Source organism: Vulpes vulpes, chromosome 3, assembly GCF_048418805.1.
Source record: "Vulpes vulpes isolate BD-2025 chromosome 3, VulVul3, whole genome shotgun sequence".
Lineage (NCBI taxonomy): Eukaryota > Metazoa > Chordata > Mammalia > Carnivora > Canidae > Vulpes > Vulpes vulpes.
This window is the reverse complement of record NC_132782.1, coordinates 119,923,332-119,949,854: the sequence shown is the minus strand read 5'-3', so window position 1 is coordinate 119,949,854 and position 26,523 is coordinate 119,923,332. Positions and strand designations below refer to the sequence as shown.

Below are 26,523 nucleotides of genomic sequence, written 5' to 3'. Positions count from 1 at the left end.
AAGCCATTTGTAATAATAATAAAATTGATATCATTATGACCAAAATCTGGAAAATCAGACTCTGTGAAAAACCATGGTTTTAGAAACATCTAACATGTTACCTCCTGGTACTGTAGCCCTTATTCCTTAATGTCAGCAGCCAATAAAATGAACACATTAAATTAGAGTAGCACCACCAAAAGTTTGGCAGGGATTTGCAAGAGCTAAACATTTCTCAAGAGTTAACAATAACAATGGCAATTCAGAAAGAAACAAGTAAAGATAATATAAATAAATTTCCAACTGACACCAAGCCACAAGTTATATGCACACATGCATACATATGTATGTGAGCATCATAAGAAATAAGATTTGTATCCAGAATTCCCCCTGAGAAAGGGAACACTCTTGTTTGATTTCATCAAGACACCCCTGACCCACCCAACTCAGACATCCAGAAGAGACATTAAATGCAAACTTGAGGTCTCAATGCCAGTGCTGAGGTTTCCCCAGTACAAAGCTGAGATGCATTTTATTTCCTTGAGCATTATGAGGGTAATATGTTATAAATATGTAGTCAAGTAATAGATAAGCCTGATACTTTAGGGCTGTAGCTGTGGATATTTGCTTGAGAGTGAAAGTGCTTGGGGCATTGTTTTATTGAGGGGCCATATTTCATCACAATATCCTTCCTCTCTTGCTTATAAGAGTAAATACGGTGGAGCTCATTTTAAAAAATCTCCTAAAGACTGTCTTTGGAGAGCAAGAGAGTTCTGGTTTACCAATAGTACTATTGGTTTTATTCTTTTTACCACTTTTTACCACTTTTCCCATTGAATAAATAATGATGACCAGGGACCAGGCACTTTGGAAATAACATTAACTCCTTCACATCACTGGGGTATCCAAATGAGTCACATTAAACTATAAAGTTGTTGCAGAATTTTTTTACCTCTATTATACGTCATATTTGATCAAAAGATGGCAACTATCACATCATTTACATTCAAACAATTTTTTCAAACATTCTTTTCTTTGTAGCATCTTTCACTTGTACTATATCTCAATAATTACTAATGTAATTTAACTATTTAAACATTTAATTACTAAAAGTCATTTCTTAAAAGTAATTTTTTGTGCTGACTTCACAAAACAAAACCCTCTACTCTGATTCCATTGAAATTTACACAACAATGATTTGGGAACATGGAAGAGCTCAAATCATGATTTGAGCTATGTTTACAGATTCAACTAGAGGAAATCTCAGGTCTATGTGGATTCACTCGACTGAAAGCAGATCAGTAGATATAGCTCGCTATATAGTAAGGGCCACATTAGTATAGTATGCTTGAAAGGGATAGGAGAGTGGGAAAGTGGATTGTACATCATTTAGAGAAATAATCATAATAGTATAATAGCTAACATGTATTTGAGATCCACAATGTGCCAGATACTATGTACTTTCTAGAGATGATCATAGTAATATATACAACAATCTTACATAGTAGGTGATATTATCCCCATTTTATAGAGGAGAAAGCTGAAGTTCAAACAAGGAAGTAAAAAGCATCTTTTGATCTGCATAGCCACAGTTTCTATTTTTAGAAAAGTGAAGATAAGAAATTTCAGAAGTCATTTTTTAAGAAAGCACTTTATTTGTTGTCAGATTGGAAGTACTGAAGTGCAAGGAAATAAAATGGATTAGAAAATAAATACATGCTTGTTTTTTACACCTGCACTAACACTAATTTCAAAGAAGACAGCAGAAAACTCATGCCAATTTGATGTTGTTCTTAAAAGAAATGTTTTCTGAGAGGAAAAAACAATAGTCCCTGATGGCTTTCTTTATGTCAAATGTCTTAGGATAAAAGACATAAAAGAAATAATTTCTAAGGGAAGTTTTTAAAAAGTCACTGAAGAATTATTCTTTTTAAGCTTTTAGTATGTAATAAAGGAAAAAAAGAGAGAAAATGGGGTAGAAAATAAATAAATAATATTCCTTAATAATAAGGCGGCAATTACACCTATTTATATTTCCACACAGAGAGAGAGACATCTAACAATTCAACCTGAAGGATCATCACAGAATCTCACTCTAAGTGAAAAAAAAAAAAAAAAAAAAAGCTGCTATGGCCTTTTGTAAAAGACCACATTTGAGACATTACCCGAGTGCATATAAGATTTTTTTTTCTCTTTAATGACAAATGGACAAAGTAATAAAATCCTCAGGCTCCATGGTCCCTGGCCAACATCACATAGGACATTTGGGATCATTGGTGTTATACATCACCCTTTACAGCAGCTCTTGCTTGCACCCGCCACCACAGTCCGCAAGAGGGCTTAGAAATGAACCTAAATCCTGAAGAGGGTGCCCAATGCCTGCCCATAATCCTGTTCTCATTCTAATCTTGCAACTTACTCCATCAACAAAGGCCGCAGACACCAAAAAATTAAAGAAAATTCCTTTTTCTTTATCTTCCTGTAATATTTTTTTCACAACTTAATGATTTGCTCTTTATCAAGGTTTTGTTTTCCATTTTGTTAGATTCTTGATCTCCATCATGTGGACCATTCTCTTTGTTACATTTGCTTGCCAGTAAGAGATGCCAGTCACTGGTCCTTTATTTGGCTGCATACATACTATTTTTTTTCAAGTTATTGCTTTATCTAAGTAACTTTCTTTTCTTCCTTCTTTTTTGTTCTGCCAAAATATGGCATTGTTTTCTTATTAATTATTCATTAGTTTTGCCTGTTTGTTTTCTACTAAGATTCTAGGCAAAGTCAAAATATAAATAATGAGAAACACTAAACTGAAAAATTTATTTTAGCAGTTATAATTTAAAGGATAGAGGAAATATCACAAATCCCATTATTTGGATTACTCATGTTCTAAGAAAGTAGTTAATTTTACACAATGATAAAATATTTAAATTGCTAAATTCTAAGGAATTTTTTAAACCCATAAAATTCTCATTAAAATAGGGGGAGAAAAAAATAGCAATTAAACTTTATCATTTCAAAGGTGATAAACATTTCATCCAGGAAATGCAGTATAGAGCAGTGGTTAAAAAGCGAGGCTCTGGAGTTATGGATATGTGGTCTTGATTTCTATTTCCATTTGTATTAACTATATGCATCTGGTTAATACTTTGTAAGCTTTGGTTTATTTACTTATGAAATGAGCATAATGATATCACCTAGCTCATTGGGTTGTTTGTATGAATACATAAGAAAAAAACAAATGAAAAAATGGACAGAAAGTGTCCAGAGAAAAATACTTTGTAATTGTTAACAATTAGCATTATTAGCCAAAACTGAGGTATTAATTGAGAAACCATGGAATCATTAGACTATTATGATCCTAAACTCATTGGTTAGGTAATCCTACAATAACAAAAGAAGAAGTCGGAGGAGAGGAAGAAGGAGAAGCAGGGAGATGGAGAGAGAGAGAGAAGGAGGAGGGGAGAAAGGAGAAGGTTTTATTGCTCACAAGTTATGCATGTCTTCTGTTCAACATTGTCATGGCTTTGGGACCCAGGCCATCAAAACAAGATCTGTCCTATCTGTAATGTTTGTTTTTGTAGCAGAAAAGGGAAAAAAAGACATAACAAACACTGGCTGGATCTTTAGGCTTTGGCTTGAACGGAGTCTTAACTTAATAAAGTTAAGTCTTAACCTGACCTAGGAGAGGGTAAAAGAGGATCCAAGATATCCAAAAACTTTGCATTGAGGGAGATGCAAATCTTAAGTGTTATAAATTGGACGAACATAATAATCAACCTAAATCAGTACCCTAAATTACCACCCAAGCAAAAAAAAAAAATTATTTTGAAGGAAAGTAGCTACACAATTAAAAAGTTTTATAGACTTGCCTCTAAATTCTGATTTCTTAGGCCTCTCACTTCTTTTCCACAGTAATGAAAGATAGGCATATAATTTTATCATTGAAATTAAGGTCTCTAAAAGTATTTATTTTGATGAGATATTTGTCAATGCACTCAAGAGAATTTTCATAAGCAAAAATCAATTTTATGAAATAATAAATTTGCTTGGCATTTTTACTATGAACCCAGAAATATTTTTAATATAGAGGAAGCAGACTGCACAGTGCCCCCCTTACCAATACATATATGTCCCCAGAGATAATAGTAAAGAACATATGGTCAACAATGTGTCTGTTGACAGTCCATGAACCTAAGAAAGCCTGAGCAGTCCTTAACTTTAAATGTTTGTTTTCAAAAAGAGATGAAACCTTTGCTCCTAAAGTCTTCATTAAGAGCTATGGGTAAGTCCACATTGCAAGTCTCCACAAGTTCAGTTAAAAAGAGAGAAAAACAACAAAACAAAGTAAGCATGCCTCCATCTCTTTGATTCCATTATGCTCGTCCTCCTTTGCTACCTAAATTTTCCAGAAAGCTGTCTCCCTGTATTCTCTGATTTCCTCCTCTGATTCATTCTCACTTTCCTATAATCTGACCCCTGTCCCACATTTACAAAATACTTATGCCATTTGAAATGTGTGGAAATATTATGCAACTGGTTATTTGGTTTTGCTCAAAAGACTTTAAGTTCTTTTCTTGGCCACCTTTTAAAATCTTAGTGAAAACAGGATGCAAATTGAATAATTCAATAGCAGGTGGCTATTGGATTGAACATTTGTTAGTTTTTTGGTGACATTAGAATGAGCCGTTTCAGTGGCTATCCGGCTTTTCACGAAGTATCAGTGCTGTTATACTGGGGACACAAAATCTGTCTTGAAACTTTTTTTCCTCCCTGGCTCTCGAGACACCAGTTTTTCTTGATTTGCCTTCTACTCTCTTAACATTCCACAACCATTTTCTCTTTAGCCCAGTGGCTACTCTTATTCTAGACATTCCTTAACTGCTGGTGTAAATCAAGATATTATTTTTGCTCCCTTTCTTCTTACTCTACACAGCATCTTCTGAGTCAGCACATCATTTCTCCCACTCTGAATTTGTCAGTGAATGGTATTACTAACCACTTTTGTGCCTAAATCTGAAATAGAAGTTTCACTCTTGATTCTTCCCTCTTCTCTATCTCATCATATTCCAACAGTCACTGGCTCTCCTTCTCTCCTGCCTCTAAATATATCTCAAAGCAATCCTTTCCTTTGCCTTCACCCTTAGGCTGCTCCCAGTTTGCATTATTTCTTACCCAGATCTCTATAATATATTTTATCAAGCAATTTATGAGTGAAAAGAATCAAACATCCTCAGGAGTGTGATCATGCCTATGAAAACTGGCTGGGATTCTCTCTAATGCCAGATACAATAAGATCTCTCACATTTCTTCCCTGGTTACTATATGTACAAGGATGTGTCGTGCAAGCAAATTGCTTATGCCTAGGCAAAGCATCAAACTTGAGTGAATATAAATAAATAAGTAATAATACACCAACCAATGTATTAATTATGTCCTTATTCATGGCCCCACGAACAGTGCAGGTCAAAGGAGTCACATTGAAAGAAATGGAGAATAGGAAACACATTTATTGGTAGCCACTAAATGCTGGATGATCCTGATTATTTTATTTGTATTATCTCACTACATTACACAGTTTTTGAGGGCAGAGATTATGCCCTGTTCAGTTCTAAAGTGCATAAAAAAGCACTGTTTTATGATATAATAGGTATTTAACAAAATTTGCTTATTAACTAAAAGATGTTTTATTGCCACTTTACTAGTATTGCAATTTGACAAGTGAATAAATCAATATTTGGAACATTAATCTGGAGTAAGTTTTTGTTAACTTAAAAAACAAACTGAATGATGTACGAAGATACATGACTTATATGTGTAAAACAAACTAAATTTGTTATTGTCACAAAAATTTAAGTCCTATGAAGGAGACAGACAAAACAGGAAAAGAAGGATGGGTAGATGGGTGGAGCATCCTATTTTAGTCATTATCCTTACTTCTAAAGTGACCTAAAAATCCACAGACTAGTCCACAAACATCCATTCAGCAAATGTTTTTGGTACCTATAGAAATAAGTAAGCTCTTTTTATAGATATTCATAATGTCCAAGAACAAAACAAAACAGGATCACGTGACAAAGTGAATGGAGAGAAGTGGGCCAATGCTAGATGAAGTCAGGAAAGGGCAATCTGAGGTAAATACTTTTGTGTGAAGAGTGAGAAAGAGTAATCCAAGTGAAAATCTGAGAGGGACTCTTTTCATGGGCATTTGACCACGAAACAGAAAAAATGGCAGAGTGACAGCCCTAGTGAACACAAGTAGAATGTGGAGTCTGATTCCAAAGGCCTTATTGTTTGAGGTCAGTTCAGTATCCATATGAAATTTAGCTTGAAATTCTATCTTGCTGGAAAACAGTTTTATCTGTGTATAAGTATTTTGCATATTGGAGTTGTAAATGTCAAAATGGTACCTGGTGAAGTAAAGTTACATAGCAGATAAACAAAGGGTAAATTAAATCCAGCTTCAAAATTTTAAAAACTTGGAAATTGAAATAACTTATGTATATGTAAGCATACGTGTGTGTATTTGTGTGTATGTATTTACATGTATATCTTTACTATAGGAACACATAAAAGGTTAATATTTGCATCTATAAACAATTTCTTAAAGATAAGTTTCAAAGCCTCTATTGTCTTGCAAAAGTCATCTGAATTTAGAAATGCTATATTATTTTAACATCCCCTAGTGGCTTTCTGATAAGATTGGGGGTTTGCTTGGCAAATTTAAACTGTAAGTCTAAAGAAATATATTTTCTTCTCAGAATAAAGCATCTATTCCATTTATTCCAACCAGGAAAAAAAAGATAAAAGAAAATGTTTATCCTTATGACATACTAACTTTTTAAAGCAATTTTCCTTCAAACTATAAAATAGCTGAGATTGACTTCAAAAATGAGAAAATAAAAGTTGCCATCTAAATAGCACCACTTTTGGATTTCCCTCTGACACTAATCTGAAAACAGTAATGTAATAAACTAGTTTTTTCTCTTATGAAAGTGTAAGATTCGGGAAAAAAAAGGTAAAAGTCCCTCAGTAACAGGGATTTGGAGACTTTTCATCCATAGACTTTTCTCCACCACATAATTATATAAAATTGATGAGAGACATTATTTGTCTTTTCTAGTTTACATTTGGACGATCTATGGTACAGTCATTAAGAGAAAGTCTGGGGCTGAGTCAGGACTTTGAGTTATCCTGTTTGCTAACCTCTTGTTACTTACACTTAACCATGGTCCCAATTTTTTTCCATCGGAGCAGTTATGCATCTTTCAGACTCTATGTTAATTGACTGATATTTATGATAAACTCAGTGGGTTTATCCACCTTTCTCTCTGTGGTGCTTGAAGATACATGGTTAGAGCTGACCTCCTCACTTTTGTGTGCTAGCAAAAGGGAAATCTGTAATCTGCAGCCTTACTACAAGAGAGAGCTAAGAAAATAAATCTTGATTCCAGTCCTACATACCTTGGAATATTTAATTCCAAGCATTTTTAATCTGACCCCACATTCTTGGGATCTGTAGGCACTTGCTAAAAATGTCAACTACGAATTCACATCCAATTCTCACTAACATATAAAGAGGTGTTTTAAAAAAAAATTAAAACTTTTAAACAAATCCAAGCAACCAGTTATATAATCTGTCTGCACAATTTCAAAAGGCGATCTTATAGAAGGCACTGAAAATGTTAGTGGCATGATTTCCAATACATCTCCTGCCCTTTTAGAAAGAATGAGACAGAAATGTTACATGTTCAGAGCTTCAGTAAGATAGGTAAGTATGTAGCTGGGGAAAAAAGCTAATTTCTTTCACCCTTAGTGGTAGAATGAGTGGGCATTTCGTTCAGCTGATTTGGTTTTATGCACTCTTATGCTCAAGTTGAAAAATATAAATGTATAATAATAAAGTAATGATAACAGTCATGTTCCATTTTCCTTTTCTATCTTAATAGCTCCAGGTAGGTAATTTTACTGTGTATATAAATCATTAGTCTTCAGCAGCCACTCTGTTCTCTAGTTATTTTTAGGCTCCAAAGCAGTTTTATTTTGCTAAGAGCCATTTCCAATTGTCTCTGGAGTAATGGCAGGGGTGAGGGAAAATTCAAATTAGCTTCAAGGTACATTTACTTCTGTTACTGAGGACTAATACCCCCATGACATATAGACCATTCCCTAGTCAAATACTAATTTACGGTTGTCCTGTATCAGTGTAACCAGCAGGTACTGCTAGATCTTTTCTGACTAGGTTTGATTTCAGGGGTAGAAACTGAACACTGTTGATAGTTCCAAGCTTCCTAGTGAAAAACAAAAACAACAAAACAACAATAATTTTAGAGCTGGAAGGGATTTAAAATTTAAAAGATAACCAAGAAAAGTCTTCAGGGAGAAGTCCAGCAGGAAAATCTATGTAATAAATAGAATTCCCCAAATGGAGCCAAATGAAATGCCAAATGAACTTCAAGGTTTAATTGATTTACTAAACCACTTCAGTCAGAGAAGTTATGAAAAGAAAATTAATTGTAATCAATAGATCCTGTACAAGCCCTTTAAAGATTCTGGGTCTAAATTCATATTAGGAATCCCTGGTTTACTAAGGTTTAAGGTTAGTGTTTTCATAACTTTTGTGTTCTTACAAATGTATATTGTAAATACTTAGGTTACAATTAAGTCTAGAACAGTTTTTTTAAGGAATAATGGAATCAATAGGATAAAAGAATAGTATGTTGTTCTTTTTGGGACTTTCTTGATCTTTGTTATTTTTAGTATATAAAAGTGCATAAATATAATGTGATGGTAAATTGGGAGAAGAGGCATTCTATTTCCCTCCCAGCTCTAAAAAACGATACTGCTACTGTTCAAGCAAGAACAAATAAATAATGTAACTTCTGTGTCTAGCACATAATAGGCACTTGATAAATATTTATTGAATTGACATTAGCACCTAGTGGGCAAAACTTGAGAATTAAAATAACAAAAGGAATAAGAAGGTAAAGCTCAGGCATAAGTAGCCATAAGGTAAGCCAGAATTGGGACCCTGGGTGTCTCAGTAGTTGGGAATCTGCCTTGGGCTCGGGTCATGATCCCAGGGTCCTGGGATCGAGTCCCACATCGGGCTTCCTGTGGGGAGCCTGTTTCTCCCTCTGCCTGTGTCTCTGCCTCCCTCTCTCTGTGTCTTTCATGAACAAATAAATAAAATCTTAACAACAATAACAAAAAAGGTAGGTCAGAATTGCCTCACTTCAATTAGCCCCCAGTTTCTGCAAGTTAGGAGAGCAGTCCCTCCTCTAGGTAGCCCTCAATCTTCTGTGGCCTCAGATTGTCTCTCACCAGCTCCAGCTCTACCAGAGATGGGAGCTCTTGCAGAGCAGTACCTGTTGGGCCTAGCTTTGTATACCACGTTTGTCCAACTTGTGGATCTACCAGTTATTCTTTGAGCACTCATCATAGGGAATGTTTCAGTGGCTGAGGTAGTTTTTGTACCTCTCCCATCGTGTCTGAGCTCTCATTAAATCCTGCCTGTGTTTGGAGAGCTAGTTAATTCCTGCATGGTAAGAGGTGGGAGGGTGGGGTGTGCTAGGCAGTTAAGAGATTTGGCATTTTCACATTGTGTCCAGTTGCAATCACATCACTCCTATCATCTGACCGGCTTTGAGAATCTGCCTGCAAATGGAGGGTAAGCCTGAGCCAAGCCTTTCACGGACTTTCTGAGCCTTCTGTGAAGAAATGTAGATTATCAGTCCTCCCTTCCCCGACAATCTTGTCTGGCCCCTTCCTCCCCTCTTCCTCTAGCACTTGAGGCCGGCACCCAAGCATGTGTCACAACTGAGAACAACTGATGTTTGACCTGACACATTCCTCTGCCAATGCTCCTACCCCCTTAGGAGGTGCTAAGTGGTTGTAATTTGCATTCTTGAAATCTACTGTATCTTGAAAGGTTCCTTTTAGAAATTTTTGGTTGTTTTTCAAATGCCCATAGTTAAATGAGGAGAAAAACAACCAGTAATTAAAAGCATGGCCTTTCACTAGAGTTGACAGATCTTTCTCACCAAATTTGTGTTTTATTTCATAATTAAATTTTCCTCCTGGTAAACGAGGCTCCAGTTCGTAGATTTCAATCAAAGGACATTACACCTGCTTCAGAAGGATTAAAGATAACCCTGACACAGCAAAGGCTTCTCTCATCTCCATCCAGCTTTTTCCTCGTCTACCAACAAGATCCATCAATCATACAAGATTGCATCTCCAAATCGCAGAAAAATGAGAGATACACAACCTAGACTGAAAGTACCTTTTGTTACTAATTTACATCTCTTTCCTTCCACTGAGTATATAGAACATGGCATACATATAATGGTTAATAAAACATTAAATTACATAACTTCAATTTCAGTAATCACCCTGTGCTAAATGTTTTGCATTAAGTTTCTTATTTGATATCCCAAATACACATGTGAGGAAAATATTATCCAGATTTTACAAAAGAAAAATTAAACTTTTATGAGATAAAGTAATCGGCTTAAAATTATCCCAGTTAATTAATACAGGACCAAAGGTTCAAATCTAGTTTCACTGCTTTTAAAGGCCATAATGTTAAAGAAAACTAAAACCTTATCTTCCAATTTTAACTTTTAAGTATTTACATTGAACATTACCCTAGGGAGAAAGCAAAATTTGTTCTACAAAAGAAAATTACAGATTTAGCAAAGGTCTTTGTCTTTTTTTTTTTTTTTTTTATGATAGTCACACACACAGAGAGAGAGAGAGAGAGAGAGAGGCAGAGACATAGGCAGAGGGAGAAGCAGACTCCATGCACTGGGAGCCCGACGTGGGATTCGATCCTGGGTCTCCAGGATCGCGCCCTCGGCCAAAGGCAGGCGCTAAACTGCTGCGTCACCCAGGGATCCCAGGTCTTTGTCTTAATAAGAAAAAAAAAATAATGTTTTTATTATTATTTTGAGGGGAGAGAGTGTAATGATTATAAAGTACTCACAGCTATTATTTAGGAATAAAGTACAAGTTTCCCCGTTGTCTATTTTGTGATTTCTAGGAGGTGAATAGAAAATGAAAGGGTTCTCACCCGGTGTCATTTTGCTGTATTCCCTGTCACTCTCGGAGGCCAGGTTCTCAGGTAGGAGATCCACTTTGAATCTGGTCTATCACTTCTTCAACAAGAGAAAAGCCTTGCACTCAGGTCCACTGACAAAACCTGTCCTTATATTTCCATCTGCTTTCTTGTTCTGAGTGCCCTCCTGACTCCTTAGTGAGCTTCAGGATTCACAAGGAAAGTTCAGGGTAATCGTGGTCAATGAAAGAGCTGTTCCTCCAGCCATTTCCATCAGCCCAATGAACTCTGGGCCACCCAGCCTAGGCTGATGCCATCACATCTGAGATAGACTCTGGGTAGGATTATCAACTCTTAAAGTAAGGACAGACTTTATTCATGATCTTCCTAACTTTTAATTAACAGAGGATGAAATTGAGGACCTGAGAATTTATATTAATGGTCTGTGAGATTTATATTCTAATCCTGGGTTTTTGGACTACCAGACAAATGCTCTTTCTATCATACTACCTACCTAAAACAAACATCCAAACCCAGGCTAACTTAGAAATTTTTTTTCATGAACATACATACACACACACACACACACACACGCACACATCTATTAAACCATGAGCTGCAATAGGCAAGCACAGCACTTATTTACTGTTGCATTCTTAATATAGGCTCATGCATCAAAATCTAGCTAAGATTCAGACTCCAAAAGAGAGACCTCAACCCCTCAGACCCGCAGTTTTGCATCTGCATGTTTGGGGACGTGTCAACCCCTCAGATGGCGTGGTCAGGAGCTAAACTCCAAGTCTCGTGGTTTTGCTTGTATGACCTGTTAGACCTCTGCCAGCACCGAGTGCTCCAGTTGGGGATGAATCATTCCTGTGCCTGCTGTGATCTGGGCTGGGGTCAGAGACTTGAGCCTGACAACTCTGGTACCTGAGCAGCCAGGGGCTTCTAGTCCTCATCTGCCACCTCAGCATTCTGTCTGGGCCTGTTGCCTTAAGCATTTGACCAGTTTCCTTGGAGTAGATTTCAATGCTTTGCAGGAGGCTAACCCTTTCTCTGAGAAGCTAGCCTAGGGAGACCGTCTCCATCGAGGAATCCTGTTCTTCCCACAACACACACTTATTATCATTAGCTATTTGGCAGACATCCAGCAGCGATAGGAGAATGAACAGGGTTATTTGATTCTGAATATAAGTGGCCTCACATATTTTTTTCAACACTAATATTCATATTTGGCATTTCAATTAAATGGTAAGTGCCAAAGGTACCACAATTACATCTACTTGTTTTTTAGGATCTTCCTAGGCATAAAACATGGACCTATATGTGTTTTTAATTTGGGATTCGTATGAATCCAAATGTCTTTCTACGGGGTGCTACCACTAAAACTATTTAGTGCAGTTCCTGGTATTAATGTAGGGCTTAGTTTAAAGATGTATTGTTGGAGCAACAGTTGGTAATTCTGCCTGCATATTAGAATCATCAGGGAGGTTTTAAAAATCCAGATGTCAAGACACATCCTAGACTAATCAAATCAGTATTTCTTGACTTGGACTTTAGTCATCAATATTTTTTAAACTTCCCAGATAATTTCAACATAAAGCCAAGGCTAAAAGGCTGTTTTATGTCTGTTGTGAGTCATACAATAGCACAATAGCACATATTGTATGACTGGAAAAATGATAGCATGATTTGTGTGTGTGTGTGTGTATACATATATATATACAAATATATACATTATATTTATATTTTTATATGCTACACATGTGCCTGCACTTGTGTGTACTTCTTGCTAATAAAATAGAGACTTGAAAAGATTTTACATTGTCAATCACAAATGTGTCTAATACAAAGAAGCAAGTAGCAATTTCTTTTTCTTTTTTTTTTCAATTTATTTTTCTACAGGCAGTCAATATATTAAGTTTATAATTTTCAAAGCCAACTTGGAGTATTTGCATTATCCTGATGGAAATCCAGTATCTGGATATTTTGGGATCACCTCTATTTAAAGATTTCAACAAGGGAATAACCTCCAAATTTCACATTAATCAATTCTTGAATATTTTCTGCTGTTACATGATACCTAGGAAGCTGATTTAGATAAAAATAGATGCTAACCAATGGATTTACTTGCTGCCTTTTAAAAAGACATATATCAGCGGCCACAAAAGCACTATCATCAAATCATGGGAATTAATCAATTATTTCAGGCCACTATGTTGCAGACTCAAATTTGAAGGCACGCTAATGGAAATATATTCTCTTTGGAGCTAATTCGGGTTTTCTCCTCTGAAGTTACTTCTTTGGGGTGTACCACAAGGACTTGATTATTCATCAATTATTGAATAAAATACTTGTGAAGTCTACACTTTGTGTTAGGCCTTTTATATGTGATGTTTGGGTTTTAAATAAGTAAAGAAAAAGCATTTCTGTTTTACATAAAACACTTCGGATCTAGCAAAAGAGCTCATAGCTATTTTTGTAAGTATGTTTCTGCTTCTACTAAGATGCTAAGGCTTCAGTATGGGGGGTGAGCTCTAAGATGATTCTGTATTAACTAGAAGTGCAGCACTCCCTTTCTGTTGCCCTAGAGCTACGCAGTCACTAGTGAAAATAAAAGATGAGTATTTCATTATTTGTGTATGTGAATAACCCCTTAAAGAAAGCTGCTAACTGTATTAACTTTTAAGATAGAAGGAATTATAAATGTTTATTGGATACAACTCTTTTCCAAAAAAAAAAAAAAAAAAAAATCTAACATGGAGGAATGACTTGGAATTGATTGAATTAAAAGCAAGCTGGTTTTTAACTTTATTTGAAAAGCAATGCACTTAATTAAGTCATCAGCACCTTCTCAGCCTACATTTCTACAAAAAGCAGGAAAGAATCTCACAGTGAATAAAATTCTCTGAAGTGTCAAAATATGTAATACCAATGTCACAAGCAGGGAATTTAAAAATTAAGGTAAATAGATCTGAGTTAGGGCAAGGAGTATTTATTAAATTAAATTGTAGTTTTTAATTATGATATATAATTTGCTTTTACCTTGAATGTCTTTAATCATAACAGTCACTAAAACTTTTGAACATAAAATTTGAAAGGAAGCATGTTATGATTGTGTTGTCCAGTTAAGGAAAACTTTTGAAATAAACATTTAGGTAATTTGTCATGCATCACATAGACAAGAAGTGGTGGGTCAAATAAGAGGGAGTTGACCAAGCCCTCACCTATAAAAAATATCCAGGAAGGATAATAGATGACATGAGTCATATTCCAGAAGTCCTAGGATGGCGATCCTTTTTAAGATTTATTTATTTATTTATTTATTTATTTATTTATTTTATTTGAGAGAGAGGGAAAGAGAGAGAGCATGAGCAGGGGAGGGGAGCAGAGGGAGAGGGGAAATAAACTCCCTCCCCACAACTTTAAGTTCAGCTCTGACTCACAACCCTGATGTCATGACCTGAGCCAAAATCAAGAGTCAGATACTCAACACACTAAGCCACCCAGGCACCCCCCTTTTATCTTATAAATAAGTTCTTTAAAGGTCCTTCTTTCTTTCTTAAGATTTGTTTGTTTGTTTGTTTGTTTGTTTATGAGACACAGAGAGAGAGAGACCTAGAGACACAGGCAGAGGGAGAAGCAGGCTCCATGCAGGGAGCCTATGTGGGACTCAATTCTGGGACTCCAGGATCACACCCTGAGCCAAAGGCAGGCACTCAACCATCAAGCCACCCGGGTCACCCAGGTGTCCCTTTGGTGATCCTTTGGGGATCTCATGACTCTTATGATACCCATCACCACTTTCAATGTGTTAATTCTCATAGATTTTATATATTTATAGATTATAAAATCTCATAGATTTTTACAGTAGAGAACACATCCCATGACTGTAATGAAAGATGGGCATTTTCTAAAATTTAAAATACTCTAAAAGACACTTCTGTTGGGAGAAAGGGGAGAAAGGCTGCAGACTTTGTTTCAGACGTGGAGGTGAAGACTTTTAGATGAATTTAATAGTGATGTAAGCAACTGTCACATCAATAGAGGCAAAAAAAAAAAAGCAATAACTATTAGTTTTAAGGTCTAAAGAGAAAGCAGAGCATATGGCAACCACTTTTAACCTTTTTCATGCATCACATGAAAAGCCGGATGGGGACTAAGAGGAAAAGTTCAATGTAGCACATGTATGTATGTGTCTATAACTCACAGTTAGAGGCCTACTCTAGACCAGCTAACTATAAGGACAGAAAGAGTAGAGCTCAAGGAAGGAATCAAAATGCCATTTAGTGTGTTTTTCTGAAGGGATTCTTCTGCAACTAACATTTTGTATCTCCTCATAGTAGTCCCTTTGATGAGGCTGAGCGGGAGATTAAGAAAGGTTGAAGTAAGAAGAATGTATGGGGCTCAGAGCAGTGCTTCCTGGATGTTAAGATGCCTATGTATGTCCTGGAATCTTGTTTAAAATGCAGTTTCTGGATTAGTAGGTCTGAACTGGGCCTCAGCCTCTGCCTTTCTAGCAAGTTCCTGGAGATACCAATGCTGCTGGTGTTTGGTTATTGATTAGCTCAGTAGAGCATCAGACAACCTGAAACACAAGACAGGGAGGCCATAATATGTCCCCAAAAGCAGTGCTGTAGTTTGGGGTTAAAAAAAAAGTTCTTTATAGGATTTGCAACTCCTCCAAAAAGAGAGTTCTGTTGTTTGTTAATTAATAACAAGTGGGTTTTTTTTTTAAAGATTTAATTTATTCATGAGAGAGAGAAAAAGAGAGAGAGCATGTGCACATGAGTAGGGGGAGGGGCAGAGGGACAGGAAGAGGCAGGCTCTCTGCGGGGCCAGAGCCCAGCTCTGGGCTGGATCCCAGGACCCAAGGACCCATGACCCCAACCCAAGGCAGATGCCTAACCAATTTAGCCACCAAGCCGCCGCAAAATTAGGTGTTTCTCTTCTGAATTTTAAAAGAAACATTATTTTTAAAACAGTAACTCTTCCTACAGATGGGTTTCTACAAGTATGAACAACAAGAATATCAAGTGGTCACAAACGCATTTTCTTTCTTTCTTGTTCTAGTCAACCAATTATCGACATGTGAATTATCTATTTTCTCATAATTATGGGTTTTCCAAGACCAATTGCTTATCCCATACAAGCTTTCCAAAAATAGTGCATTCTTGAGCCTCAGTCCTGCCAGTGTGTGCACGCAGCAAACACAGATACAATAATAACATGAGCCCAGTGAATATATAATTAGAAAGGAAGGTTTTGAGAGAAGGAAATAACTATATTGAAAGATAAAATTATATACACATACATATATGTAACACACACACACACTATAATAGACTGAGACTCCAGGCACCTCTGTTTCAGGGTTCCCTTTATCAACCAACCACATAACGACTCTTGGCAAGTCTGAGCATCTTTAGGCCTTCCTTTCCTTATCTGTAAAATGAAGGATCTGAGATACGTTATCTTAATTTTCCTTCTGGTTGTAAAATTCTATGGATAAAAAACAAGTGACTATCAAGGAAAAGGCTTCTCTTTTGAGGTTGCCTCCCTTTCCCTTAGGAGACAAATACTGTTACTTTCTGTCCAGTAGGACACTCTGACCCCAGTCTCTCATCAGTAGTAGAACATTTCTGTAAAAAAAAAAAAAAAAATGCTGACAATGACTTTGAGGCCTGATTTAGTTTGTGTTGTCAAGATAAAAATGCTCATCAGTCCTTTTAATTGAAAGTAAATGGTATTAGGAAAGTGATTACTACAGGGGAAGGGGAAGGGTGGCCCTGCTTATGGGCTTCACCATCGATATTGTTTCTTTAAAGGGCCCATTCAATAGAGAGATGCCTGGTGGGCAGAAAACAAGCAGAAATAAGATATTAGCTTCTATTGTTAAGTGAGTCCCTTACTGCCTCATTTACCCAAATAATAAAATGGAAAATTAGCTCAAATTCCTTTAAGAAAAGTACCACTGACGCAAGAAACTCAATATCCTTCTGAAACATCACCAAGTTATCTGCTGAGCGTACCTTTTATTCTTATATGAAATTAAGACTCATTGGGCATATGTGAGGGACAGCACTGGATGTTGGTGTTATATAGGTGAATAAATAGCACTTCCTGTCCGGCAGGAATTCATTTATAGCTGTGACAGAGACAGAAACCTAAAGGGAAAATGACATTTATTTAGTGTTTGCCACATGCCAGCCATTGCTGGGCCAGGTATATATTAGATTATTTTAGCTTCACTGCAACAACCCGGCGGAGTAGGTATATATGTCCTTTTGCCCAGTAAGGAACTTTGACTCAGAGAGATGAAGCAGAAGGCCAAATAACATATTAGTGAGTACAGCTAGGCTTTGCCCTCATGTTTTTCTGACTTCCAGACTTTGACTTGCTCGGTATAGCACTGCTCAGCCAAACAAATTAATTAAAATACTCCATGATACTGAGGACAATGAAGCCAAGAAAGAGATGAAACTAAATCTGCTTTGAGAAAGCAAAGAAGACTTGACATCGTAGAGAACACGTGAGCTATACCTCAACGAGTAAGGAGTTGGCCTGGAGGAAAGGGGCCCTACAAGCAACAAGAACAGTATCATTTATTCGGCTTCTGGTGACGACCAGAGCTTTCAGGATACCACAGGAATGCCTGACAAAAACGCATTCAGCTTCGTAAAACCTTTTGTTGCTTTTGACAGTGACCTTTTTTTTTTTTTTTTTCCTTTGCTTAGTCACGTTGGCTACTGTAACAAAATACCATAACCTGGATGGCTTACAAACACAGAAACTTATTTCTCATAGTCCTAGAGGCTGGAAGTCTAAGATCTGAGCGCCAGCAGGGTGGAGTGCTGGTCAGAGGCCTCTTTAAGGTCGTAGATTAGCAAATTCTCCTTGTATTCTCACATGTGAGCAGCAGAGCAAAGGAAGGAAGCTCTCTTAGAATTGATAAGAATACCTTCATGATTTCATCTAACTCTAATCACCTCCCCAAAGCACCATTTCTCAAAACCATCACTGGTGGGGGTGGTAGGAGCACCTGGGGGCTCAGTCAGTTAAGCCTCCAGCTCTGGATTTCAGCTCAGGTCCTGTTCTCAGGGTCCTGGGATCAAGCCCCACAGTGTCCAGCTACATGCAATGGGGAGTCTGCTTGAGATTTTCTCTCTCCTGTCCCCCTCCCCTTCCCCTCCCATGTGCTCTCTTTCTCTTTCAAATAAATAAAGAAATCTTAAAAAAAATAATAATACCATCACACTGGGGGATAGAGTTTCAACAGAGGAATTTGAATTTGAGTAAAGGTGTATGTGTTTAACAAAATACAGATTTATTTTTTAAATTTTTTAAAAAAGACTTTATTTATTTGAGAGAGAGAGAGAGAGAGAGAACAGAGGGAGAGGGAGAAACAGACTACCTGCTGAGTGGAAGAGTCAGATACAGGGCTGCATCCCAGGAATCTGAGACGAAGGCAAACACTTAACAAGCTGAGCCACTCGGGCACCCCACAAAATACAGATTTAAAAGACAACAGCATTTTGAAAGATAGACCATAAGACCTACTTTGCAAAATATATCTAATCATTTAATAAATACTTAACCTTGTTCAAATCATGACAGTTTAATGAAATCTTGCATTTGTGCAAGCATTCGTCATTTCAAAATACTGCTTTATTATAGTCAGAACCAGCTAGAAGATGATTTTAGCTACCGTGACACCTCTAATCTCAAGGTTCTTACTGACTCAGTAACAACACATAATTGGAGAACAAACATATAGTATGACAAAAAGCAGGTTATTGAAGTTAGAAGCTAGTAAGAACCTAATTTTGATCCATTTTCCATTACATACAAATAAAATACAAATAAAAATATCCAAGGCTTTCTGTGCAGCACTTTTGAAATCACAATAAAACTTTGCCTGAAAAAAAAAAAGAGGAAATTTTTCCTTATACAGGATGGAGGAAAGAATGGAATGGGTTGGTGACAATGTGTTTTGTAATATAAATGGTCTTACTGTTTACAAAATTCCATAGGACTTTAGATTTGTCAATCAATGCTTACAGAGGTGAAAAATCAGTACTTCTCCTTGTTATTGGTCTAGCTCTTTAAACAATAACTTGTTAGCATGTGCATGCTTGAGAATCCTAACTTCATAACATTTTTCACTGAACTTAAGAAGAGTCACCTACCACATTATAATTTCTTTTTTTTAAGATCTTATTTATTTATTCACGAGAGACACAGAAAGAGGGAGAAGCAGGCTCCTTGCAAGGAGCTCAGTGTGGGACTCCATCCCCGGACTCCAGGATCATGCCCTGAGTCAAAGGCAGATGCTCAACCACTGAGTCACCCAGGCGTCTCCATAATTTCATTTTGTAAACTGCATAGTGGCTCATATGACACATTCCCATTTAGTAGCACATGGCTTGTTTTAGAATACAATAAGGTTATATAGTATAAATAAAGCACCCTTGTTCGTCTGAATTTTGTAATATATTCAAAATCTTGGGATCCCTGGGTGGCGCAGCGGTTTAGCGCCTGCCTTTGGCCCAGGGCGCGATCCTGGAGACCCGGGATCGAATCCCACGTCGGGCTCCCGGTGCATGGAGCCTGCTTCTCCCTCTGCCTATGTCTCTGCCTCTCTCTCTCACTGTGTGCCTATCATAAATAAATAAAAATTTAAAAAAAAATCTTGATTAAAATCTTTTTTCCTTGTTAGGAAATACTATGTGCTTATCATTTGTCACCATGTTTCTATCATTTCATCAGATGTACGGTGCCCCATGCTCATGGAGTTGCTAACTCAATGCCAAAAGAGGAAAAATATAGGGAACAATGAAGAAAATGTATCACATAAAGAAGCCATCATACACTATACAAACTATATATGAAATTGGATTAGTTTTGGAAGAGTCATTATACTGTGGGGTTGGAGAATGATGGGACAAGCAGAGTGTAAAGGGAATGGACTTCGGATCCAAATTTGCCTAGAGTCAGACATTGATGCTACCATTTACTAACTATAAAGCCAGTTGGAGTATTAAACTCTCTGGGGAGCTGATGATAAGGTGAAATGAGCTTTTCTTAAAGTCTTTTCTGTCTATGTCTTTCTCTACCACCATCTTCACCAGACTGCCAAGCTCTTATAGAACTGCATTTCTATTTCTATTTTAATATTCACCGTCTCATCTTTTATATTTGTTGCATGGCAAGTTTCATAAGCCTTTATGTTTATCATAAGTACTTAGCATAATTACAGACTTACAATAGAGTAAAAATTCAAAAGGGTTCACTGAGTCAATGAAAATTGGAGCAGAGCATGATTTTAAAGTCACTATCATAATAAACTTTTCCAGAAGAAGGCCTTGTATTTAAAAAGAAAAACAATGATTTTTCAAAACTATCAAATAAACACTAGGAAATTCACCTATATACACAATCTCAGTATCTTTCATTTCCTAGGGGCATGCAATTCATAGAAAATATAAATATCTTACAAGAAACAAGATTATTTCTTGCTGAAACAATCAAATGGTATCAGCACAGATGTACCAATTTCTATACAACAGAATTTAAGATTTAGTTGATTATATACATCCTTTAGGAAAACAGAGTCTTATTTTAAGTAAACAGATGCATGGTTTCCTTTAATTTACGTGTGCATCACCATTTTTCTCTAAGAAATGTTTCTTGAGCCCCAACAATATGGTCAGCACGGTAGGAGGCACTTGGGGAGACAAAAAAAAAAAAAGAGAGAGAATACAATTCAATTCTTGCCTTTGAAGCTCTCTGCCCAGTGACAGAAACAAAGATGTAAATAACCATCACAGCACAAACTAGCGAGTGTTATCATAGAGCTAAGTACATTCTATTATGGAGACAGAAATGCTGGAGTAACTGTAAAATGTCTTTTTTTTTTTTTTTTGCTTATTTGGAACTGGAAAATAATTGTGAATTATGCTAATAATGAAATCTAGGTCCCTGCTATTATAGCTGTCTTCCCTTTGAAATGCCTTTATACTTTAATGGCTTTGTGAAATAAAGACTGTGACTATTGTAGATAAGCCCTGAAAAGCAAACACTGATTTTAAAAAGAAAATGCATCACAGGGACATGGGCGATGCCAGTGCATTTAAACTGATTTTAGCAAATATTGAAACTTTATCTGACACCACAAGGATCTAAACAAAATTATAATAAAATTACCTGTAATTAGAGAGTGAAATTTTGCATGGAAAGCTTTCATTTGGGGCCTCTGGAAACAATAGAGTTTTCATTTCTGCCTGGCAGAGTTATGATCTTTGTTTGGATAAATGTTGTGTGGCATTTAAATGAGATCCTCTTTCCAGAACAGCCAATGGGGATTTGAAGGGAGAAAGAACAATTAGTCTGGCACAGACTAACCCACGTTAGTCTGCTTATATTTTATCACAGACAGCCCCTTAAATCTCTGTCTAGGACAGCATATAGTGAAAACTTGGAATGTATTTGTTTTTGTCGAGAACACATCAGGTTTCGCTGTTGTCTCAACAATACAAAGTAATCTTTATATTACTTTATATAATCTTTAGATGGGAAAACACAAACTGCCATCTTTAAGGAAGTCTGTTTCTGACCCTCACTTTTTCTCATATGTAAAATGGGATAATGAGGCTAAAAGCAGTGTCTCCTGAGGGAAGTCATTTCTGAGACATCTCTTCTCTTTTCCCTGTCCATACATTCCACATTTTGATGTTTTCAGGATACTTTGGTTATACCTTTCCTTCCTTGCTCTACCCAGTGTAACAATGGAGAAATTTTATCAGCAGCCCAGGGCAGTTCTCAGCCTTCTTCCTCAATCCCCTTCATCCCACAAAAAATATGTCTAGGGGGACAATTTCCTGAATTATTAACCACTATTATTCGCATAGTCTCATGTTTTCCTATCCTCCTATTATTTAATCAAGTGCATTTATTACTTCAGGAAGCTAGGTATTTAGATTTTTCTAAATTTAGGACCAGGAGCTATCAGGATATAAATGTAAGGCATTGAAATCATAAATTAATGTCTTCTGTCCTGAGAGCAGAAAGTGGAAGGGAAGAGAAGAACTGAATTAGATATGGTCTACATTCTCCAGGATATATCTGAGGCCAGGGTTGACCTGTAAAGACCATCTACTCTCCCAAGTAAACCCTGGGTAAGTGGTAGGAACTTTCATGAGAGCAGAAGAAATGGTTGAGTGTATGTGTAAGCAATGACTTTGAGATGGTCTCCCCTGGCCCCAGAAAAGAAGGACAATACTTTGGCTTCATCACATAGTGGCACAGATGTGGCTCTGGAATCTGTGGGGCTCTAAAGTCCTGAATCTGGACCCAGAGGACACAGAAATGACTAATTTCCCCCTCTCTGCATCTTATCTTTTGTCTTCCCTGCCTTCTGGGTGCAGCTCAATGCCTCCCTTCTTAAGTGAGGGTGCCAACCCAGCAGGCGGCAAGTAGACTGTTGCTCTTTGAAATATTCTCCTTGAGAACTTGTTACCTTTTCTCCCTGAGAAGATTATAAATTCCTTAAAGGCAGATTCAGATTTTATTTTTGTATCCTCAGTGCCCAACATAGGGCAGACATATAATGAGTCCTCAATAAATATTTGCTGAAAAATTAATCTGTCTATATTTAATCATAAATTAGAAAATAGCCCTGATGGGAAATATGAAAATAAGGGAAAGTTACTGAAACCAGGTGAAATTGAAAGACATGTTTGAATGGTGATAATGTAAAAATCAAACAAAGGGAATAAAAGTCAACTTCGTACCCAAATTCCCGTGGTCTGTGAATATAACCATGACAGAAGTAATCTTTCCTTTCTCACATACTTAAAGAACACCAAAAAAAAAAAAAAATCAATATTATTAGCCTAAGTAAAATTTCACCCTGACATCGCCTCCCCAATGGCCATGAGAGAATACTAATGGTCTTGTTGTGGTATTTGGATAACCTGAAATGTCAATATAAATTAATTCTGCTTTTCCTGCTTGCCAGCTTCTATCTGCAACCAATTCATAACTTTGCTTCTCAAACTTGTGCCCAAATAGACCACTTCCCTGGCAAACACTCAGCTATCCCTTCTCAGGCTCTTACATCTCTATGATCTCTCTGACAGCCTTCAGAGAATGTCCTGTCCCTCACAAATTTCCTTCTACACAAATGTGAAGAAAAACTCTTTTCTTCCCAAGGAAGCTAAAAATCTCTTTTTCTCCCTTTGAAGCATAAAAGAAAAGGCTTATTCCCATCAGTCTAAGTAAATAAGCAATAAAGCTTGAATCAAAAGTCCAAGAAGAGTTTTCAATCCTGCCTGAAGAATGTTTATATATGTTGGTTAATTCCTTAGAGAAATGATTTATTGAGTAAAATATTTATCTTCTGCAAAAGTAGTGGCTAAAATATAGTCATGATATTTTTTGTGCAGATGCGAGAGAAAGACTCAACAGATCATTGTGGGAAGATGTCTAAAGCTTTTACACATTATAGACACTTTACTTGGAAATAATACAATCAAGGTAAGTAAATATAGGGAGGGGTTCATTCATTCATTCATTCATTCATTCATTCATTCATTCATATAACAGCTTTTAAAAATCACCTGTCGATTATGGGTATGTGTAATTCCTGGATATGTTCTTCTGTCTCATTAAAAGATAAACCAAAACACTGTAATCCCCAAATCAATGGTTCTCTATTGAGGCCAGAGTCAGAGGAGGATTCTGGGCAAATACTTCTTTAATTGAGAGGCCTGATAGTTATCTTCAATAAGAAGCCAGACTTGATTTATGCACATAAAGACCATGCAAAATAATTGCAAAACCTGTACGCAGGTCTTTCTGAAGAGGGAGAGACTGAAGTGTGAGAAATAACAAGTTATTTTACAGACCATTGAAAAACTTAAGTGACTCTCAGAAATATTTGAAGAGTATTTAATGAGTGAAAACAAACCACAGACTACAACACTAATCAGCCAAAGGAAAAGGAGAAAAAGAAGGTAAAGAATTGCTGAGGCAACATTCAAAGGAATTTAAGTTTCACTAGCTCTAATTATGTGGCAGACATTTTTCTTCTCTGTGATTGCATTTTATTCAAAGTTTTAGTTACTTCTCAGCAAATCCTAAACCATTAAAATGTCCCTCTTAAGAGAAAAAGGTGCTAACCAAGGCAGAATGATGAATAAAACTTTTTATTTTATATTTTCTTTAACCTGAGTGTCTAATAATATTGAATGTTTGATGCACAACTAAGCCATCAACAGATCTATCCTTCCTTTAAGTTAAACTGAATTCAAAGTAAAATTTAGCAGCATGTAATTGTTCCTTATACCTCTTTTTATTCTCTGTCTCCTCTCTTTCTTTCTCTTTGACCATTTGCCAAGTTTACCTTGATGCTTTTCATATCTTCATTGCTGTTGGGAAGAGAGAATTTCAAAACCTATAAAAAAAAAGGCTAATGGGCAATTTTGGCTTGTATTTGAAATTTTCTTACACATACCAAGTTTATATTTGTTATGATAAAATAAGAATCATAGTGAATAGTTAAAATATTAGCAGTAGGCAAGATACCTTAATGGTCGAGCACATTGTAGGTGGACTATGTATATTAAAAATCCCAGGCCTGAAACATACTAGCTGTGTGAATTTGAACAAATCCTTTAATCTCTCTGTGGCTCCATTGTTAAATCTAGAAAATGGGCTTGATAATGATAGTACCTGCCTCTTGGAGGCGTTGGGAGGAATAAATAAGTTAAAACATGTAAAATACTTAGAAAAATGTCTTCCATAAATTAAATGAAATATAAGTATCCAGTATTATAATTAGGGATTACCAATTTAAAGCAATTTCAGGCTTCTCTTCTGAGTCATCACTTTGGGGGTCTGGTCACCAAATAAGTGTGCCAGTTTGGGGCTTTATAGCAGCAGTAAATGAACTTCTACTGTGTTTGTTATATCAGCTAGCATTCATTTACCTAATTCAGTTGTTATGCATAGTTTCTGCAACCATAAAGTATAAATGCGATTCGCCCTTTGGTTGAAAATTCTATAAATACTAAATGGCAAATTTCCCTCTACATTGTTTTTTTTTTTTTTTAATATCCATTCACATTTAAACATGTAGATCTAATTAATTCGTGTTTATTGTAAATAAGTACCTTTTATGCATAAATGTTCATCTGTTCTGCTAGTGATGAGTTTTGAATTGGTTTCTAGTTTTTTGTAATAAAAAGTGCTCCAGCTAACATCCACTTATATCTTCTAGGGATGTAATAAAATTTTCCTATGACAAATGCTTAGAAGTGAATTTTTTACATCATTTGGGATATGCTTTTTCAATTTTAATTGATAGTTCCAAATTGTGCTACAAAGTACACTTATCAATATATTGAATTATCATATTTAAGATAACTTTATCAATCTGATATGCATGGAATATATTTTATTTTATTGTTTTTTGGATTTTCTTTACTATTAGTAAAATTGAGCATGTCTGCTGGCCATTTAGGCTTCTTCTTCTATTTATTGCCTAATCAAAGCCTCCATTTGTCATTCTACTTGAATGAATATCCCTTCTTTATTAGTTTACAGATCCTTCTTGAATATTCTCAATATTAATATTTTTATATATTTTAGATGTTATGAATACACTTTTAGTTGTGATTTATCTTTTTAATATAATTTATGAAGATTTAGTTCACTCCAGTGATAATTAGGTTATTGCATGCTAATTTATCAATCTTTTCCTTTACTATTTCTCTTTTTTGTGTCTTTTTAAGGAAAACTTTTCATACCCATTATCTTTGGAGAAAATGCCTTATGTTTTCTTCTATATGTTTTATAAATCAAAAGTGTGTTGGTTTCTTTAAACGTAAAATATAGTTGATAGTTTTATTTCATGAAAGTGTTTTGAAGACTTTTGAAGAATTAACATCCAGGGCTTAACTCAAAGCCTGACACTTACCTGGTAAGTTTCCAATAAATGTAAGTCACCATTTCATTCCATTGCCTGTAGATCCAAATTAACTGGAGTTAATTCTGTGGTTTAGAGCACTGGAAGAGAAAAAGAACCTGAGAATACCTTTGGGGGAAGTGTATTTGAAAAAATTTGATATGAATCCAAATTTGAGTTTTCTCCCTCCTGCCTCTACCAAATGTCTGAAGCTCCAAATAGCAGACATGATGCAGTATGCTTGGGTCAAAGAAGAAAGCAAAAGCATTTGATTTACAAGATGCTCACTGAATCGGGTAAAACTGGAAACTTTCTGACTGAGTCTCTTCAAAACAATAGTAAATTTACCATGGGAATCTAGGAAAGTTGCTGAAAGGGATATCTAATTTAAGAGAATTTACATGAGTTATAATCTCAAACAGTGAGTGAAGGGTAAATAAAGATCTGGGAATTTGGTGATTAAAGACGTGAATCAAACAGGGCTTAAATATCGGGAAGCAAGTACTAGATGTGAACT

General features: G+C 36.1%; 1 long non-coding RNA gene across 1 annotated transcript in view; it reads right to left on the bottom strand.

Annotated features, from left to right (window-relative positions):
* Positions 1-21,330, bottom strand: part of LOC140598357 (uncharacterized) — a 109,179-nt gene extending 87,849 nt beyond the window's left edge. Inside the window, exon 1 of the long non-coding RNA XR_012000737.1 lies at positions 21,245-21,330. This is a non-coding gene — a long non-coding RNA (uncharacterized lncRNA). The remainder of the gene's footprint in view (positions 1-21,244) is intronic.
* Between the last annotated feature and the right edge of the window lie 5,193 nt (positions 21,331-26,523).